The 16,455-nt window shown below is 43.8% G+C and overlaps 1 long non-coding RNA gene and 2 pseudogenes across 2 annotated transcripts; all 3 read left to right on the top strand.

The window, feature by feature from the left end:
- LOC120684817 overlaps nt 1–8,458 on the top strand; it is a 30,120-nt pseudogene extending 21,662 nt beyond the window's left edge.
- A 1,348-nt stretch (nt 8,459–9,806) lies between these two features.
- LOC120685644 lies at nt 9,807–12,400 on the top strand (annotated as a pseudogene). The gene is made up of 7 exons (XR_005679675.1): nt 9,807–9,967; nt 10,161–10,351; nt 10,441–10,704; nt 10,925–11,156; nt 11,244–11,394; nt 11,502–11,693; nt 12,064–12,400. The product of XR_005679675.1 is annotated as a cysteine-rich receptor-like protein kinase 6 (transcript).
- Nucleotides 12,401–13,507: 1,107 nt separating this feature from the next.
- Nucleotides 13,508–15,628, top strand: LOC120685650. The gene is made up of 2 exons (XR_005679680.1): nt 13,508–13,725; nt 15,283–15,628. It is a non-coding gene; the product is annotated as an uncharacterized LOC120685650 (long non-coding RNA).
- The last annotated feature ends 827 nt before the right edge of the window (nt 15,629–16,455 follow it).

Genomic DNA, 16,455 nt, shown 5'->3' with positions numbered 1-16,455 from the left:
TATGAATAGCATAATGAATTTCATAATACAAAGCCATACCAGAGGCTGAGGATTGCTCGCCGACCTCGAGGACGACTGGATTCGCTAAAGAGATGAAGTACTAGCCTAGCTCCACTACCCTAAGGAGTACATGTCACAAGAGAGTGTGAGAGAGAGGCCTTCAAGTGGTGTGTGTGGAGTGTGTGGAGGGAGGCCCCTTTTATATCTTGGATAGGTCGGTTCCCGCCATCCCCTCATATGGAAATATCAGCAACAGACCTCTAGTGGATCAGAACAATCTTCCCACCAAGACGCACCTGGACGGGAGGTGGGCCACATTCGGCCGACCCATGGGGTCGGCCGGCCCCACCTCGCCGCCTCTGGCCACCGCCCTTCTCTGGTACACTACCTGGTGGGCCCTTGTGTTGGTACGTCGGTGCCGGGGCTTCGTTGGTCGGTTTGGTCAGGTTTATGGACCTCTTTTGCATGTGTTACGCAGGATGCGATCTTCTGCGACTTTGTTTGCGTATTCTTCGTGTTTTCTTCTTATTCTGGACTTGTGCACCTGAAAGCATAAATCTTCGAAAGCAACTGTGGTGCTAGGTTAGTGATACAAATATGCGAGTAAGAGGTATGATTTTCCTTTTTTATGAGTGTAGTTGACGGTCATATTTCACACTTAACGACCGTCAACAACACCTTCAAGCTAGCCTTTTGCTCGTACTAAGCAAAACAATGCGCTTGTTGTTGATCAGGAGTTGCTACGATATTGAATTTCCAACTTATACTTAGGCACAACCAAATGCTTCTTACCTTGATTTTGAATAAGTTAGCCTTTGTTCTTACCTCTTACTTTACTCCAGTGGAGCTTATAGCTTCACCTCATCTTTGGCGGTTGAGAGTCAGAACGGCATCATAGAGTGCACATATTTTTTTCTCCTTAGTTCAACCGTCAATCCGGAGGTTTTGCAAAGTATTTCAAAAAGAAATTTATAAAGTTCCTCGGATGATCTCTCGGATCGCTCAATGTGTATAATTCCTTACCAAGGCTTTTTATTGTGCCTTTCTTCCTCATCCTATCTCAAATGGTTGTTTTTGTGGAGCTGTAGGTATGGAGAATTTGAAGGCATACCTGCTTCTCATATTTTGCTAAGTCAAAGACCGAATCCAAAGAAGAAACAAGTCATAAACCTTGATCAAGATGTGCAAGCGTGTGAATATTTTTGGTGGATGGTGTATGAACTCCATTGTATGCACCATCTCTCTTTTTCTTTCTTTTTGGATAAGGGGCTATCTTTTCTTTTCTCTCTTTTTTTTTGACATACCTAAGCATGTGGCATACCTTCTTTGGGTATCCATCTTTTCTTTCTTTCTTTCTTTTTCACATGCCGAAGCATGTGGCATACCTTCTTTGTGTATGCATCTTTTATTTTCTTTTTGCATAGCCCCATATCCTTGATATATTTTCTAGAGAGAGTGGTGTCATACATAGACATGGAGTTTTATTTTGTGGATGGATGAGTATGTTGCTTACTTCTGGTGTAGAAGCATAGCATGTGGTGGAAATGTGTACGTGATCTTGATCATGGGAGTATGAAAAGAATCTCACTAAGGGTCACAATAATTTGACAAAGCTCAAAGAGATAGCAAGTTGCATATGTGGAAGGTTTTTGCAATGAAAACAACATATGGCTCTGGATAGGAATTTTCATATCATCGAGGAACTTTATTATATTTTTGTGTTTTCAAAATTAAATACTCCGGATATCAAGCATCACATAAGAGAAGATCATAGCAACTCTATTTAACCATATCATAGCTCACAACAACTTAGATTTGGATCATGCTTTTTGCTACCCACAAATTTTAAGTTTAAGGTTTGAACTTTTAAGCCAACGAACCCAAAACTAGGTAGAGCATAAAGTTGTAACTAAGCATATGAAGGAAATTAACAGAGCAACTATTCATCATCTCCACAAGGAAAACTCACACCATGCTCACTACACATATTAAAGAAATATTTTTGGTGTTTTCTAAGTTTTACAAATTTTAATTTGTTTTTAATTATGCATATTTTTATGGATTTTTTAGATTTTGCAATTTTTTATGGGTTTCATGCAAGGTTATGAAAGCTGTAAAGATAAATGATACAAGTTACTTCTTGTGGGGGTCCTCCTCCAAGCTAGCTTCAGGCTCACTACGGCTGATCGGAGTTGAAACCCGTCCAGCGGCAGTAGGCCCTCCACTCCTCCTGTTGCTGCAACTGCAGCTGCTCCATGTCGTGGAGTCTCTCGCCAGTGTGATGCTGCCATTCTTGGGATGTATCGATGTGTTGGTGCAGCGTCTCTTGTATGTTGTCGCCCTGCTCCCGCAGCTCACCTAGCTGCTGGGTGATGGCGCTGAAACCTTGGGACGAGGCCGTCCGTCTAATGAGGTTCGGAGCTCCGCTGGAGCTGGAATTGGTGGACCGGCGGCCTGGTGCCTGTCGTGCCCATTCCTTAGTGCTGGCACTGCGCCATGACGAACCACCGGCCTCATGCTGATGTGAGTGCTGTGGCTGCTGAGGCGGTGGTGTCGGTTCTGCTTCCCTTCTGGTCATGCTTCTTGTCATCCTGCCAGGCAAGCCAGAAGATCTATGCCTACGAGCCCCTTCTCGTGGAACGAGAGGGATGGTTAGCGAGTGGCAATTATACAAGTGGAACTCCACATTGGGTAGCGGAATCTCATTTGTATAGCCCAAGTAAAAGAAAATCAAAGAGTCATCCGGGCCTTTCTTGAGTGTGTGACCTTGGATCAAATAAACCTCGTCGATATGCGCACGGTCACCCTGAATGAAAGGAATGAAATTCCCCTCTAAGGCACCAACACGTGTAGCGATACAAGTAATCAAAGAAGTGCACTCAATAGGACCCATCATCTTGAAATTCGAAAGCCATTGCTTAACCAAAGCTTGCACGGGAGAGATTTTGATCTTGTTGACCATGGCATATAGTATGATCAACTCATCATTGCGCACTGGGTGGACATCATCTCTTGGAAAGAGAGTGATGGCTAACCACTTGTGCATCGACTGAAGAGTTGGATTATGAATATCGTTGCACCAAGGTGCAAACTTGCCATGGACAACTTGACCCAAAATCTGGCCACAAAATTCATGACGATTAAAACCACGGCAAGCTTGCTCAAGAGAAATTGGTCAGCGTTTGTTGAAATCGAGGTGGGTGGCAAAAGTTTTCCAAGAAAGCAAATATTCTTTCCCGAAAAGTCAAAAATAAACCCCGTTTTCCACCTCCCGAAGAGTGCAAAGAAATTGGATGGTGAGGAGTCGAGAACCATACTCCTCAATGGGAATGAAGTTATCCCATCCAATTTCATGTCAAACGTTAGAGAAGTCTTCGTACATACCTATTTTGATGAGGAGTTCCAGATCGAAGGCTCGAGTATGGACAAAGCTTCGGTTTTTGAGGATGGCGTAGCCTTGTTGTTCACGATCATCTCGCAAGTCAAGGTAGGGGGCATCTTCTGCGTCAATTTCTATGGCCTCGGCTTGCGGTTCGGCTTGCATCTCTTCATATTGTTCTTCTTCTTCGTAGTCCATCGTGCTTGGTGTAGATGTAGGTTCAGGAGTGTACGAGCTTGAGTCACCCCGAGAACGGGATGAACTTCCACCCATCATCTTCTTGAATGCGCCGGAAACCTTCTGCCCTAAGCCTTTCATGATGGAGCAACACAAACACGTACAACTCGAAACGGGTTACGTTAGTGAAATCGGAATGAACTTTCTTACCCGCGAGTTGCTGCTTCTTTCTTGCAGTAAAGAAATGAGAGAGAGAGAGGTTTCTTGAAGTCAAATTTTGAGCAAAAATCCAATGAAAACACGAGAGCAAAGCTTGAGAGAGTTTGAGAGGGAGTGAGTGAATGAGAGTTGAGTGTGAGAGCTCAAAAATCACCCCTCGACCTCTATTTAAAGGGAGAATGGCCGGGCACCATTGGAGGAGACCAGCCTCAACGGCTAGTGACAGTTGGAGAAGGATGGGCCCATTAGTCGTTGGCAAGGGGCCGGCCGACCCTAGGGTTCGGCACCCTGCTGACAGCCAGGGCCCACTGCCCTTCTAACGGTCATATTCTTTTTAAACTTTGGTGCTGGCCAAACTTTGCTTTGAAAAGATGTTCAAATTTATTTTTCGAAGGATTTTAATGCTCGGACATATTTTTCGATTTTTTGTGAAAAATAGAAAAAGTGCTAGAAAAGTTTCTAGCATGCATGAGTGTTTTGAAAATTCAAATATGCAATGGGAAAATCAAAAAAAAGTTGGGAAAAGCAAATGGTGGAAAATAGATATGAGATACGTACCGATTTACCTTCGGCAAGGGCTCGTCGTTTTGCGTCTGACGAGCGGGACCTTTCTCCTGCTTTGGTTACCACTGTTCGGCTCGTCCTGGAGAATTGGACGAGGATGAACTCGCGACCTTACGCCACATCTTCCTCGCATGTCTTCTCTTTGATCGTGTGGTCATAGGTCTTGGTAGTTGGGATTCTGGTGCATCCCAGAGTGCCTGCCCTTCGTTATCCTGTTGGTTCAGGATGCGCTGCTCTTCCCTTTGTTTGAATCTGAAGAACATGTTCTCCTTTCCAATGCGGAAGCGGATTTCTCCTCTTCCCACGTCTATCCTTGCTCAGGCGGCCCTCAGGAATGGTTGCCCAAGGATGAGCTCGATTCCGAGGTCGCCTTCTATATCCAAAACCACGAAGTCTGCAAGGACAAAGGAGTATCGCATGCGGACCAAGACGTTCTTGGCTATCCCTTTGGGATACCGGATTGTAGAGTCTGCGAGCTGCATACACATATATGTTGGGGAGAGCGTAGGGTATAAGAGTTTCTTGTATATTACCATGGGCATAATGTTGACACTGGCCCCCAGATCGCAGAGCGCGTGCTCATAGTACTGATCGAAGATTGAGCAGCTGATCATGGGGACCCCTGGATCTTCTTGAATTGCTGGTACCAGGCTATCCCAAGTGTCATTCTTCGGGGGATTGTACCTGCCTACATGGTTAGTGCGAGGAGTTTGCCAGGGAAGGTTGCCCCACCCGATAGACACCATATTTACAATTTCAACGGAGGATTCGGGTTGCCCCGAAATCTTCCCGGTCTCAGAAACAGGAACAGCAGCAGCAATTTGAGCCAGTTGTGTTTCTATCATTTTGTTGAAACTCAATTAATTTTTAATTGCAGAAGAAAGAGTTTCAACTTTAGCATTTATACTTTCCAAAATTTTATCATTGGTAGCAAGCTTTTTGTTTAAAGATTTATTTATTTTAGCTTGGCCAAAGACTAGATCTCTCAAGGAGGGTTGGTTCGAATTGAAATTTGAGTTAAAGTTGTTACCTCCTCCTTGGGAATGGTGGGCATGCTTGACCCCACCCTTGGCCTCCTTGTGGACGGAACCTAGTGTTGTTGTTGTTGTTGTTGATGTAGGCTGCTTCTTCACGGGTCTCGGGGCAGTCATTCCCCGAGTGTCCACCGTCACCATAAACCTCGCACGTTGAGTACGAGTTCATGGCATGGATGGGAACGGGCATCTGTTGCTGGTTCCCTTCATCGAATTTCTTCAGTAGGAGGTCTAGTTTGGCGGCGAGCATATCCGTCTCCTTGACGATATGCATTCCGCCCTTGGTTCTGGGCTGGGAACGTTTCTCATTCCAGCCTTGGTTGGAGACTATATTTTCAATTAAGGTCGTAGCCTTGGCAATTGTCAGGTCCAGATAGGCTCCTCCAGTAGCAGCATCAAGGTGGGCTCTGGATGTAGTCGTTAGCCCAATGTAGAAGCTTTGAAGCACGAGCCACTCGTCCATCCCATGATGAGGATAGGAGAGTATGTATTCTTGGAGTCTCTCCCAAACTTCTGGGATTGATTCCATCCCCGTCTGCTGGAAATTTGAAATTCTTCCACGTAGGGCATTTGTTTTGCCCAACGGGAAAAATTTTGTGAGGAACGCCATGGAACATTTGTCCCATGTGCTGACGGCTTCCTTGTTCTAATAAAACCACTGTTTTGCTTTCCCAAGGATGGAGAAAGGAAACAGACGGAGCCTGATGGCGTCAGCCGTAACGCCCCGTATGGTTACGGTCTTGCATAACTCCAGGAAGTTCTGGAGATGGGCGTTGGCGTCCTCATTTGGCTTGCGATAGAATGGGCTAGCCTGCACCATGTTTATGAGGCTGGACTTCAGCTCAAAGTTCACGTCCCCAACATCAACGTTGGGTCCAGTTGCCACATTGGCTTCTGAGGGGGCAGAGAAGTCGTGGAGAGTCTTCTCAGCCATAGGTTCGGTGATTGTTGATGGTGCTTGGAAAGCTGGTTCACTTGTCGACTGCGAGAGCGGAGGAGGGACGACGCGAGGTCGAACCCTTCTCACGAGCTTCTCGGGATTTTCAACAAAGTTTGTCGGCAAGGAGAAACTAGATATACACTATCCTATTTTCATCCAATCAGGAGAAAACAAAAAGATAAACACATTAGCCTGTATAAGCAGTAGCTACCACTTACTCATATTGCCAGGTTTATGTGCTTAGTAAAATCTTTACACCTAGTGCCATCTCCGGCAACGGCGCCAGAAATGCTTGTTGGCATTTCTTAGCGCAATCACTAGGAACGGGGTTGTTAAGCTCATCCCCAGCAACGGCGCCAGAAATGCTTGTTGGCATTTCTTAGCACAATCACTAGGAACGGGGTTGTTAAGCTCGTCCCCGGCAACGGCGCCAGAAATGCTTGTTGGCATTTCTTAGCGCAATCACTAGGAACGGGATTGTTAAGCTCATCCCTGGCAACGGTGCCAGAAATGCTGGGTTGGTATGTTTTAACATTTACATAAAGATCCGCAAGCACACGGATATACCGTTGTAGCACAGAGCCTATTTGGCTGGATACATTCCTACTTTCGTTCTTGCACAGATTTCCTGAAGCCTTGCATCTTCTATCTATCAATCTTCCCTAAGTCCCAGGTCATCCGGAGGCGGCGTTTGGTGATGAGATCGGTTGCCGAGGGTTACTCCAAGGACAAGTCCAACTATATTGCAGATGAGAATGGGGAGGAGCTCTTCTCTAAGATCATTGAGCTGAGCATGATTCAACCACCAGAGCAGGCAATCATCACAAACATGAGAATGATTTGGTTCCAAGTCAGTGCTTTCTTCCATGAATACATCATCTCGAGGCCCAAAGAGGAGAATGTTACCTTTGCACTGGAGGTCTTTGCGCTAGCGGGATGCTGCCGCCAAACCACCGGGCGCACAGGACGGCATCTTGTTATAGAGGAAAGCTGGGATAGAGACAGGATTGTGTTTGAGAGCATTGACTTCTCTCGGCTACGCTCCTTCACAGTGTTTGGGAAATGGGAATCATTTTTCATCTCTCCAAGTATGAAAGTGCTTCGAGTGCTTGATTTGGAGAATGCATCAGGTGTCACGGATGAAGACCTCAAGAAGATTGTAAACCTTCTGCATCGCCTAAAGTACCTTTCTCTGAGGGGATGTGGTGAGATACGCCATCTGCCAAGTTCTCTGGATCAGCTGAGGCAACTCCAGATTCTTGATGTCAGAAACACCAACATAGTCACATTTCCGGCGTCCTTCACCAAGCTAAAGAAGCTGCAGTACATCCGAGGTGGCACTACCACCCCTGCCGAGCTCATGAGTCCTCATAAACGAGTAGCTGTTGAGCTGCATGTTGGGATTGAAAAGCTGACCGCATTGCACACGATTAGGGTTGTTAATGTCGATATTGCAAGGGGGAAAGCCATCCTGAGTGCGCTCAGGAAGCTCACTCAACTGCGGAAGCTCGGAGTATTCGGTGTAAATAAAAAAAAAATAGTAATCAGTTCTGTTCTGCCATCTCAGATCATGCTCATTTGGAATCCTTGTCAGTGTGGATAAATAAGAACAGTCAAAATTGTTTGGATGGCATCTCCAGCGACACCCCGCCTCCGAAGAACCTACAGAGCCTTAAGCTGTCTGGCCTTGTAAACAAGTTGCCAGTATGGATCAACTTGCTTAGAAAGATAAAAAAGTTGGTTTTGGAGATAACCACACTATCAGAACATGACATGGCAGTGCTTGGTGGTCTCCAAGAACTATGTGTTTTGCGCCTCTGTGTCAAGCCAATTCAAGATGGCAACCTCAATTTTCTAGTCAAGACTGTGGAAGGGGTAGAGGTCCTGTCCTATGAAAAGGTCAAGGTCCTCGAGTTTGCTTGCAGCTCCCCGTTACTTGTAACATTTGGATCATTAGCAATGAGAAGTCTTGAGCAGCTGACAGTTCACTGCTGCAGTGGGTTGACGTTGCCATTTGATGAGATAAGAAATCTCACTAAACTCAGGGAAATTCGGCTTATTGGTTCCCAAGATGATGCACTCAAGAAACAATTGGGGGAACTACTCAATCGCCATCCAAATAAACCTGCTTTGAAGCTTGGGTGACCTTGTACTGAAGTCGAGATAATTGTCATCTGTTCCACCTTGTGGGTTCGCAGGATTACATGGCAGGTGCCCTTCAGATCATCTTTGCTCTCTCTCTCCCTCTCCCTCAGGCATCTCCTTGCTTTTTGACCTTGAGGCCCTGTTTAGTTTCTAAAAAATTTTCTATAGTACCCGTCACATTGAATCTTCGGACACATGTATGGAGCATTAAATGCAGTTGAAAAAAATAATTAATTACACAGTCTAACTGATTAGCACGAGATGAATCTTTTAAGTCTAATTAGTCCATGATTGGACATTATTTGTCAGGTAACAATGAAATGTGCTACAGTACCAAAATCCAAAACTTTTCACCAACTAAACAGGGCCTGAGTTGTCATATTCAAATATCAGTACGATTGTTCTGCACTGGCAGGAAAAGTGGAATACTTTCACGGGATTAAGTCAAGTTCATTGGAGTTGTACCGACAATGGCAAGGCTCAGCTCATATATATGCCAATAAAGAGGCCTTGTTGGTGTAAACCATGTGTTTAGGAGGATCGGACATGCAAATTGATGTCGCAGTTTAGTTGTGTTGCTGTAATTTGATTGGGTACTATCAGTGCCATTTAAGTATCTAATGTTTCTCCGTGGTTTGGTGTGTATATTTTCTGTTTATGGGTTCTGTAATAACTGGTTGCTAATGGCATCTAGCTGACTTGATTAGATGGCTTCAACAACACTCCTCAGGTTCTGGGTTCAACTCCCGGTGGGAGCAAATTTCAGGATCACATTAAAAAAAAACCTCTCGCTAGGCAGAGAAGCCAGGATTAGGTTAAAAAAAATCTCTCGCTGAGCAGAGAAGTCAGGGTTTGAGAGATTTCCTCATCCGGGGAGCTGAAGTCATTTTCTCTTATTGAAAAATGCCCCCCCCCCCCAACCACCGTTCGAGTTTTTTTTTAATAACTGGTTGCAGGCTTGTCTACAATATAATTGGCGTCTACAGTATATAATACCATCTCTACAAAATCTTAATGGGTGTTATCCATTGGAGTGTAAAAAGGCAAAATTTGACGCTTCTCTCAAAATATTCCCTCTTATATTTTTCAAGTACAGACTTCATAAAAACACTTGCTATCATTCTAGCGCTAACTAATCAGCCGCCAGCAACGTCTATCACCATAATTTTCACTGAACAGGCGTGCATTTTGCAAATGCCATTCTTTGTGCCAAGTATATATCCTCACGGGGGATGTTCAGATGGGTGTGCATAGCAATGGAAGTTCCATAGTATTTGCCCAGCTTTTTCCAAGCGCGTGACCACATGCTCTCTCAGAATCTCATTGGACAGGGCAAGCTTGGGTCAAGTCAACTAGTCTTTGCTTTACGCGGTTGGTCCCTAGCCTGTCTGCTTCTTTATATTCTTTGCAGCAATAATGGAGGCACTCATCTCACGGCCATATCCGCCTGTATGCTCCTTCTCCAAGATCCATCCCTGCAGCTAGGATCCTTCAAGAGTTCTTCTCCAGGTCAGTGCTTCTAATAATCTGTCCATTTCTGAAGTTATTTTCACTTGCTACAATCATACTTGTGCTATTCAGTGTTTTATGAATCGAAAAGAAAAGAAGCGTGGTTGATTTCTAATGTTTTAAGAACAATCATGTTCTTGCTATATGTATCCATGTGTGGTTAAGAAAACTTTCTTGCTTGTTTTGGGTACAGTAGAAGCCTTGATTTGTAGCAGGTCAGATCCATAGCTACTCCAATCATCAGAAATGGCGAGCCTGCAGAGCCAGGAGAGTCTTGCGAGTACATTACCGACAAACCTACCAGCGACCTTTATGAAGGAAATTACCGCCGATTTTGCTTCTGAGCGAGAACTTTGCCGCTCTGTATTTGGAATAGTTTACAAGGTAAATGATCAGGCCCTAACATTTAAACATCAAATTCTTCGATACAAAACCCTTGTACTAATGATCCATGGAGGAGGTTAAATTAACAGGGTGTTCTTCCAGAGACAGAAGGGAACCGCATGATTGCTGTGAAGAGGCTTGCTGAAAACTCACCTGTGCCGGCTGGCAAAACATTTGAAACTGAGGTTACAAATCTTATGGCCACAGAAATGTAGTAGAGCTGGTTAGCTTCTGCCACGAAGCGCAGAAGAAAGTAGTTCAGCATAATGGGAGATATGTGATTGTAGACGTGATCGAAAGCTGTCTTTGCTACAAATATCTACCAAAGGGAAGTCTTGACAAGCATCTTTATGGTATGCAATGCCCTATCCCACACATTTGTCTTCTGTTTGTACTATTGATTCTTGAGATGTAAACAAATGTGTGATATTGATACTTGAGATGTAAACAAATGTGTGATACATCATGATTCTTATTTTTGATGTTCGTTTTATTGCCACTAATGTAAGCAGTACACACTTTTGTACAATATTATCTTAGAATACCTATGATCTTTACTTCTTATTTCTTCAGTGGACACTACGTCACTAAACTGGGACACACGGTTCAAAATAATTAAGGGGATCTGCGAAGGTTTACATTTCCTTCACAAGGAATTGGATGGGCCCCTTGTTCATATGAACCTTGTGCCTAGCTCAATATGGTTGGATGATAACTGGGTGCCAAAGATCGCCGATTTTGGTCTCTCAAGACTCTTTGGCCAAGAGCAGACCAGGATGTACACAGTCAATGTTAAGGGATATAAGTAAGCCGAAACAAACTGCAAAGTATGATTACTCCTTCCAGTTGGTATAAATTAAAATGTGTTTGATTCTTTGATAAACTCTTGCAGTGGGTACATGGCTCCAGAATATCTATACAGAGGTGAAATTTCCACCATGTCAGACATATATAGTTTAGGCATGCTTATTCTTGAGATCACGACTGGAGAGAAGAACTGTGGATATTCTGAAGACAGATCTGCAAGAAACTTTGTTAGCAATGTAAGACAGCATTACTTGATGACTGGAAATTTGAAACATCGGCTTTTAGAATGTTTCCATGTATTCAGTTAATACATTTTCAATAAGAATTAAATCCAACTCTTCAGGTACATCAAAATTGGAACACAAAAGAGCAAATAATACACAAGTACCCATCACTAGATTCAAATGGCCTGCAGCAAGTAAATGCATGCATTGTAATTGGGCTAAAGTGTGTGGAGGCTGAACGGAACAAAAGGCCTTCCATAGTTGATATTGTTGATAAGCTCAATGGGAAACGTGTACCAATTTTTGACCAGGTACAAAAAAAATTTCAGACATCGTCAGATCATCTAATTTTATTATGTTGTCTTATGTATTCAAGAAATGTTTCCCCTCTTTTTTTTTCCAAGGAAACTAAACCAGAAAAAAAAACTTCGTTGGATACACTGAGTATTTCTAGAGAAGCCAAGACACATGTTAACGCAGTGTCTAAATGTTTTCATCTCGTTAAATTTTTTTGACATGCAATGACATTCCTTCTTTACGTTTCAAACCAGATTCTATCAAAACTTTTTACCATCGATTTTAAATACAACTTCGTCTTTTACTTAAATGCCTAATACCAGTAGAATCACAGAGTTTATGTGCTATTCTTCTGCGGTGCTAACATCCTATATGAAATTTCAGGCCTCCACTTCCCAGGAGCGATGAGAAATGGTCTTTCCAAGTTGAGATCAATATCCAAGATGAAGTAGAACCTGCTCTATGATCAGAAGATGACATGAATTTTCTTCTGAACAAATATTTACGTTTTTAAAAATATATATATATTAGCTCTTCCTTGCAACAACGTAACTGCCACTTTACTTATCTTTCTAATTAGATTTGGCACTGTATTGTTGAAGCACTCTTCTCTCTGTTGACCCTGTCACTGTTAATTGGTGTGGAATCTTTTGTGGTATTTCGAATTAAATATGGACATACGAGATCAGAATCAGAATAAAACGAATCCAACTTATTTCCAGGATCCAGGCTCGGCTTTCTCTTTCCACAAGCCCATATGTCCTCTCTTCCCTCTCCCCAGCCTTCTACCGCAGCTGCGGACCTCAGTGGAGCCGTGGAGGCCAAGCCTGCTTGCCCGAGGAAAATTTTCCGATGTCCCATCAGCACGCGCCTCCTTACGTATTCTCGAATCTTCAGATGAAATATGATCACTCGATTAAGTATTTGTTTGGGGATCTCAACTTCAAGACTGATCAAAGCATCATCAGTAACAGAAACTGAAAAGTTCTAAGTAGTGATGTGCCGAGGGTGTCCACCGTGCATTCTATTTTCTATATACCGGCTGGGTCGAGCATCTCCAAAAGTTCCCAATATATCTACTTCTAAATCTCGGATTGGGAACTCCCTAAAAGATTTTGGGCATAGAAAAAAAATCTCTTTCTCCAACAGTAGTCCTATTTTTATTCCCAGAAACTTCAAAATATGACACGTCACCCCACGGTCCTTCCCAGATAGCGGCCAGGCAAGCTGCTGTTTTGGCAGCCTGATCGCCGGCGGCCTGCAGCAACTACTCGCGATTGATTGTAGAGTGCGGCAGTCCTGATCTGCCCGGGATAGACAGCGAGTTTGGCGCAAGAACGCTCTGCCGGAGAGGGGCTGGCATGCTGCCTGAAGATTGGCAGTAGGAGATCATTCAGGCAGCCGTGCGGTATCGGCAAGGACACAAGAAATTGTTACGCTTCATGTAAAACAAAGTTGGCACTTGACAGTACATTGTTGATTTGAGATCCCATAATCAAGAACGGCAGACATAGTATGATCAGACATCCCTCTCTATCTCTGAAAAAAGCATGTACCATAGTTTCATAGCTGAACTAATTAAGCAGATACAAGGGTGCAAAGTAAACTTTTCCTCAACGAACACATAGTAGGAGTAGGACAGTACAAATAAACAAAACAAAGTGCAGGTAAACTGATCACGTGAATCTGGTGAAGGCCTTATTCGGTTAGCCTCAATCCGGCCCGGAATGGCCTTCAATTCGGCCGGAACAAAGTGACCCGGTTTGAAATCGGGTCCGGCCTGGAATCGTCGTTCGTTTAGGCCCAATTTGGAATGAAAACGGGCCATTCCAGTCCATTCCAGGCCGGAATCGATCCGGACCTCAAGGGTCCAGGAACGAAGCCGTCCCGACGACTCGAGGGCTCCTGGAGGCTCCTGGCGGCGCGGTGTCCCGGCGGCGCGGCGTCCTGGCGCGCGAGGCGACGGCGGGCGAAGGCAAGGGCGACGGCGCGCGAAGGCGAGGGCTCGGCGGCGCGGTGAGCTTCTCCTCGTCCGCTTTCTCACCGGTAAGCCGCCGGCTTTCTCCTCCTTCCCCTCCCCGCGTTTCTTGGTTTCCGGTGGATCCGGCGCCAGGGCCAGCAGCTCGGCCGGCGCCGCCGCCGCCAGAGGTACGCGCCCCGGTCGCCCCTCTCGTCCTCGCTCCGATCTGCGCCCCAGTCGCCCCTCTCGTCACTACTTTTTTATCGCACCTAGCATCGCTCGATTCGGTGTTCAGAGCATGGCGTAACTGCAAATAATTGAAATAGATAGATAGATAGATATGTACAGGAGATGATGAGTCAAAAGCGTAGCTGGCACTTGAGGATTTGCACTGAACCGGGTACGGTGTAGTGGCTGCCTTGATAGAACCTGCGTATTCTTAGATCTCATTTCTTTAGCCCTGTGTGATGTCTGAAACTTTGGCCTGATCCTTGTGCTCTACTTGTACTAGATATTTTCACCTATCCCAGAACCTAAATTCACCTTTGTCCTGACCCGTCAATCTCCCATCTATATGTTTTAGAAACCAAAACTAATGCTTGTTCTGATCCCTAATCATCTGCCAATCCAAGCCAGGCCAAACCGAGGAAACATTCTAGATGAGAATTTATTAACGTTGTTTTCAGGAAAGTTTGGTGCAAATGTGGTCACCTGATAAAGAAACAACTTGGGCTTTTGAACTTCCCGTGCATTTCTTTTGATTTATAGGCTAAAAAAGGCCTGGATACAGTCTAAATTTCTATTGAATAGTGGGCAAGATATGTTTGTATTTGCCGACCTTTGGATGCCTACTTCTAAAGAAGACACATTAGCCACACATCACTACATCATCAACTGTAGTCGGGTGTTTGACCTTTGAATTTTGCGATTGATCTCTGCATGCTATTTGTTGAACTCTGGTTATTCTGAATTCTAGTAGCGTTGTTAGTTACTGCTGTTATTCACATAGCTTAACATGCAAGTCCTTATTTTATCGGAACTACTCTCAGATTTTCATGTGAATGGCATATACATAGCAGCGCATTGAATTTGCTAACTGTTTGTGCTTTCAGCATAGTTCATAGTTAATACTCTGGTATGTACACAATTATTTGTGAAACTAGAGAAGGGAATTCTTACCTACTATTTCTGCACCTAACTACCCATTTAATTGAGTTGTGCATGTAGAAAGATTTCAGAACAGTCACCTTTTGAGTTAAATTAAGATAGCATGGATTGGCTCCATAAATCTTGTGCATGAGTAGCAAGATTCCACATCAGGTCTGTGAATGGTTTGTATAGTTCTGCAGTAGAGTTTATGCATCGCCCAGCATCATTTCCTATACTTGTATACCATCTCATTTCCTAATAGAAATGAGTTAGTACCTGCAGCCGTTCTCTGTCCATTCCCCAGCTGAAACAAATAGAGTGTGCACTAGCTTATCACTAGTATTCCCTATGACCATCATGTTGTTCAAACAGAGGTAGCTGGTTCAACTAATACACTAGCTTTTCTGTATATCTAGTTTTTCTTTGGAGTTGACACGTCACTAAGTTATAGATAATTTCATATTTACTGATTCAATGTTCTGTTATCATTTCAGGAAGTGTGCAATGCTTGAGTTTGTATGGTGCGCCTTCTCGTCTTTGGCTTCCAAGAAGAAACATCTTGAGGTTAATTTTAACGTATAAATGAGAGGATGCGAACATGTAACATGTGGTTTAAATTTTATTTTTCTCAGTGTAGTTTGGATTCAATTTCTGAATTAGAAGCTTTGCATGGATGAGTGGAAACACTTTGATGCTCATTTGGTGTCAGGACCGAACATTTGTTAGCCATGATTGGTCCCCTTTGTACAGCTAAATTCAATTGTTTTGTTTGGTTTTTCTTCTGCTATTTGTTCTGGGAATCATGCATATTTTACAGGTTAAAATTTATGTGTGGCTGAAGTTATTTTGGATTAAAGTGAAGTGATCCAGTCCTTTACTGCCGAACGCATGATAATAGCTTGCCTGGAATCATTCCTGCTGAATTTAATTCTATGCCAGGAATGAGTGAAACAGCTGGATCCACTGATTCCTGGCCTGGAATCGTTCCTGACCGGATTTCAATTGTTTGCTGCCGAACGAGGCCGAAATGAGTTTCGGCAAGCAAGACGAAGCCGTTGTTGGCCTGCCATTTGTTTTTTGGAAAAGAGAGACATTATTGATTTCAAGAAGGTACATCAAGATGATACAGTGACTTGAAACTTTCCCGGCTTCTGCCAAACGGCACATTGCTTAAAAAGGTATGAAACACAAAAGGACAAACTAATCCTAAGACTAGACCACCATCTATGTACCTGGCTAAAAAAAATCCTTGGCCATCTGCTCCAAAAACCGAGATGCCGCAACAAACACCTCCTGGGATGTAGGCTGTTGAAGGATAGCCTAAGTACAGAGCCAATGCACAATCGAGTAAAGGATAGCCCAAGTACAGAGCCAATGCATAATCGAGTATAATACCTGCAAAAAAAGAAGAATGTTTGTTCTCAAATACGACAGCATTTCTGCAAAGCCAGACTGACCAACACAAAACTACCGCTCCTACAAGGACTATAGGTTTGTAGTTTTTTGGTACTCCAATGAGCCAGCTTCTAACATATTTGATACACCGTAGCCCAAGCTATCCGTGTGAACCGACAATCAAAGAATAGATGTATCGTTTCATTTTTATGACAGAAGCAACACTGTTGATTACCTTGCCAATTTCGATTGGCACTTTGTGAGAATTACAA

Source organism: Panicum virgatum, chromosome 8N, assembly GCF_016808335.1.
Source record: "Panicum virgatum strain AP13 chromosome 8N, P.virgatum_v5, whole genome shotgun sequence".
NCBI classification, from domain to species: Eukaryota; Viridiplantae; Streptophyta; class Magnoliopsida; order Poales; family Poaceae; genus Panicum; species Panicum virgatum.
Note: the sequence above shows the minus strand (reverse complement) of the source record. Positions and strands in the feature narration are given on the sequence as shown.